The following is a 4,864-nucleotide window of genomic DNA, read 5'->3' on the forward strand; positions in this document are numbered from 1 at the left end:
GGATTCGTGAGGTTTTTTAGACTTTGTCTAATGCCAACATATTTTCAAACCCGGATTGTAGAATCAAAGAGGGAAATCAAATAGGTTTGTATTTTAGTAAAGTTGTGTTAAGCAATTTGCATGAGGATTGAAGGAGGGTTATATTTGCATGCTTTTTTATGATTTGAAGTTCGAGTTTTCCTTTCTGTGTTTGGATCTGTATGATTCAGTGCTTGTTATATAATTTGCCAATTTTGGCATCTAGATCTGTATGATTTTTTTGGTATATGTTATAGATGGGAATCAACCCGGTTCTAACTAGAAGAAGAAACGGCACAAAAACTCAAGCGTTCCGCCACAAACCTGAAAAGAGGGACCTCGAAGAATCACATGATCTGGAAAATCTATTGAAAGCAATAAAGACATAGGATAGACTGCACAAGTGCTAGTAGTACCTTCAAGATACCCTATTATAGAATAAAAAGCAAAGGCACATGGGATGAATTACGTAGCTCGTAAAGATGTTACAAGGGATAAAATCCCGGAAACTTCAATAGAGCACGAGTTTTGATGCTTATGCTAGATGCAAAGTGAAGAAAGAGAAACAGGTTGCATCTGAAAGCACTCTACGACCATGGATACAATAAAAGTGTCAAGAAGTTCGACTAAAAGGAGGAAAATAAAAGCACTCTAGTTTTAAGGAGTTAGCTGAACTGAAGTTAATGAGATGGAGAATGACATTGCTATTCTTATAATCCCTTTTCGTTTGTGAAAAATTATCTACGATTTTTTAATCGTGGGAGAGGAGCAATTAGATCCAAATTATGTATCTGTATTTTGAAAATGCTCATTAGGACATGATATACAAAATGTATAGCATAAAATGTCTCACTTCGCGGTCTTGAACTTTGCATGATTGCCATGAGAAGAGATGTAATATTTAGGAGTTCTCATAAATTCAGTGTCTTCGTTGCAGGTTTAGAAAGTAGTTTTTTTTCTTCTAAATTGTTTATATCTATGGATTAGTTGTTCTAAACCTTTGCCATGAGAACTCTGTCTTTATTTACCTTCAAATTTGTTTAAATTTTTTATTTCACAATTCTTGACGCATGTACTTCATATTATCAAGTCTAAACAATATTCTGGTCCTTGAAAGGCCTTTAAACTAAAAATTGTGGTCAAATTACGACTAATCGAGTTAGGGCAAAACAAAGAACAACAAGTCGTTGTAGTATAGTGGTAAGTATTCCCGCCTGTCACGCGGGTGACCCGGGTTCGATCCCCGGCAGCGGCGTCAATTATTTTTTGCCATTTTCTTACAAAGAGTCACTTTCTATGATCAGTCTTGGAATACCTAAGCTGAACAACATCCTGAAGCGGGTAACAGCAGTAAAAGGGATAGCGCGAATGTTATTTAAGACTGAAACAGGGTCAATGAGTTCAGCAACCTTCAGATCAGGGAGATAGGTAGCAACAGAGTTAATCAGTTCCAACATGGGTCTGTCACAACACCAAACATCCACTGCCCATTTTAACCTCTCTCGAATAAGATTCTTTCCTTTAACAAGGCTTCGCCAGCTCCACGATGCTCGACGAGGTGCAGCTGCTTCCCACAGACTCGTATGATGAAAATACTTAGCCTTAAGCTATAATGAAACCAAAGACTCTGGACATCAACCAATTAGCCAAGCAGTCTTAGCAAAGAAAAGCTAAATTATGGGATTCCAGCTCCCTAATGCCAAGACCTCCAAGCCAAATGGGTTTACAAATGTTATGCCAACTAATAGCATGAAAGCTTTTTGTGCCATCCTTGTTCTGCCAAAGAAAGTTCCTTCACAACTTTTCCACTTTGTTAAGAATAAACTTAGGGATTTTCAAAGTACTCATTAGGTGGTTCAAAGAGGGATCAAGTACAGATTTAATGAGGACATCTCTTCCTGTAAAACTGAGGGCCTGATTTTCCAGCCACTAAGTCGATTGGTAGTAAAATTCTCAAATTTCAACCTACCCCACTGGATGTTAACACCCAAATATTTACCAGGTTGGGAACTATAACTCATGTGCAAACCCCTGCAAGACGCTTGGGTAGATTTGCCGAAAAAACCGCCACAGACTTGGAAGCACTAACAAGCTGACCAGACCACTTAGGAAACTGATCAAGAATTGAGCAGATTCCATTAACATTGCGCAATCATCAGCATAAAAACTATGAGAGATCATAGGAGCTGCACCGCAAATTTTAAATCCTGTAAGCTGATTGTTTTCAATCCCCTTATGAATCAAGCGACTTAGAACTTCTAAACAGGTAATAAATATATAAGGAGACAATGGATCACTTTAACGGATGCCACGGGAAGGATAAAAAGATTGAGCTGGGGCACAGAACTTGAAAAGAAACACAAAGTTTCAACCGCTGAAATCCAAGTAGAGTTGCATCCCAAAACCTCAAACACTTTGAAAATAAACTTCCACTCTAAAAGATCATCGGCCTTCTCAAAATCTATTTTGAGAGCCATCCAAGCTTTGGACCTAGACTTATAACGAAATGAGTGGAAAATCTCATTTGATATAAGAATAAAATAAAAAATAGACCGCCTTGAACAAAAGCATTCTGGTTTTGCAAAATAAATTTACGAAGAAACGGCTTAAGCCTATTAACTTTTTGGAAATAATCTTATAGCAGAAATTACACAAGCTAATAGGGGGGAAATATTTAATATGAGAAGGATCCTCCACCTTAGGAAGTAAAGTTATAAAAGTGCTATTGAAGGTAGGATTGAGAATACCTTCAGAGAAAAAATCCTGAACAACGGAGATAACAGATGGACAAATAATATCCCAGTAACACTTATAAAAGATTCCTTGGATTCCATCAGGCCCCGGGGCCTTTAAGGGACCTAACTGGTCAATGCATTGGAGGATCTCATCCTCGGAAAATCATTCGGTAAGCATCTGATTATCTTCCACAGAAATATCTTTGGGAACCAACTGAACCAATCCCATAGGAGCATACAAAGATTTAAAATAATCATTAATAAGCAACTCTAGACCCTCCTCATCACTTACCCAATTGCCAGCATTATCTTTAAGACACGAAATTTTATTACAGTGCCGACGAACCAAGGTAGCAAGGTGAAAAAACCTAGTATTTTGGTTACCACACCGAAGTCATTGAATACGAGACTTTTGAGCCCAAAATAATTCCAGCTAGCGTAACATATCTAAATATGCCTGAAGACAGCGAGCTTATTTTCCTTCGTTACCTAACGAAGGAATAGCAGCAAACATTTAAATTAAGGATTCGTGTCCACCACCAACACCCTATGATCAGAATTAAAGACATGAAGATGCGATACAGGAAAAGAGTTACTGATTTGGAAATAGGCTAATCAAAGTTCTGAAATGTGAAGTTATCCAAGTGCCCAGACAGCCTATAAATTTATTAGTGATCAAGGGACCGAGACTCATACCACTGCTAATGTTACATTTCTGCGCAAGTGTATACACAATTGTTTACCAGTTAGAGATGGACTTGCCGTTTTGCAACTTTGATGCTGAAACAACTCGGCATTTATTCCTAGATTCTCACGACTCTAAAAGAATATGGTTTGCTCTTGATTCTAATCTTGTCGCTGTTATAAAAAAAGTATTGATACTAATGATTGGTTAACCAGCTGGTACAGTCAACCTAACAGTTTTATGGTGGATCAGAATAACCTAATAACTTTTGCAGGTTTGACTATGTGGCACATCTGGAAATCCAGATGTGTAATGGCTTTTGACATTATTCAGATGCAGGTAGATAGCCTAGTCAGATGTATTAATCAGGCAGGGTCTGATTGGATTAATACTAGACAATCCAGCAATGGCAACAGTCACGACATCCAAACTTCAACTGTTTTAATGCCATGGAAGCCACCAATTAGTCCTACACGCTTCTTACCTTAAAGTCTAGTCAACCAACTTGAAAGAACACACAAAGAAAGTATGATTCTTTCACGTAAGGAATACATGTATATTACTTTTACAAGTCAGCTCAAAATGGCTAACAGTAAGCATATTAGGTACATGTACCTGATGTGGTTGTATCTGCTGCCTAGACAGTTGATTCTAATGACTTACGGAAAAAACATGAACTAGTTACATCTACTTGATACCCCGAAAAGCGAACATCTAATAAATCCAATAAATCTGAAACAAAAATCCAGTAAGCATAGATTTCATTTTGATGCTGACTTAAATACTTCAAACATCCATTTAGAGGAACATGAAATAATAAGACATACCTAGAATTGAGGCATTCTCTCTGTGCATGCCAACTTGTTGGTGTTGGCGTTGGTATTGAGGATGATGATGCTGCGGAGGTTTCTATCGGGGTTGGTGCTGTTGTTGTGGGTATTTGTGATGTTGCTATGGGCACTGATGATGTTGTTGGCATTGACGTCGATGTCGGTGATGCTGCTGCTGCTGGTTAGTGATTGCATTACCATTCTGCCTAGCCTTTGCCGAAAGATTAACTTGTTTGGCCACAATTGGACCCAACCCAGTGTACATATCTTGCCAGATCCGACGCTGTTGATATGAAGCTTCAAATTTCAGCAATTCCATTTCTTCACTTCTGGCATCCGATTTCTATTAACAAAAGGCATTTGTGAATTCTCTCCTGGAACATTTCTCCACTTGTTGCCTTATATTTCCATTAACAATGCAACTGCTTCCGATTTCCGCCACCATTGCCTTACTATTACTACCTAAAACTGAGGATTCTCCCTATTTCCCCCAATTAATCTCATCCGAACCAATCAAAATGAGAATTCTCCTCATTCCCTCACTATTACTATTACTATTTCAGCAAGATTAATCTGAAATTGAGAAATTGATTTAG

The 4,864-nt window shown here is 38.0% G+C and overlaps 1 non-coding gene across 1 annotated transcript; it reads left to right on the forward strand.

Moving 5' to 3' along the window:
- The first annotated feature begins 1,201 nt into the window (after nucleotides 1-1,201).
- Nucleotides 1,202-1,273, forward strand: TRNAD-GUC. Its single transcript has one exon. It is a non-coding gene; the product is annotated as a tRNA-Asp (tRNA).
- The last annotated feature ends 3,591 nt before the right edge of the window (nucleotides 1,274-4,864 follow it).

The sequence above is a fragment of the Papaver somniferum genome, chromosome 2 (genome assembly GCF_003573695.1).
Source record: "Papaver somniferum cultivar HN1 chromosome 2, ASM357369v1, whole genome shotgun sequence".
Classification (NCBI taxonomy): Eukaryota; Viridiplantae; Streptophyta; class Magnoliopsida; order Ranunculales; family Papaveraceae; genus Papaver; species Papaver somniferum.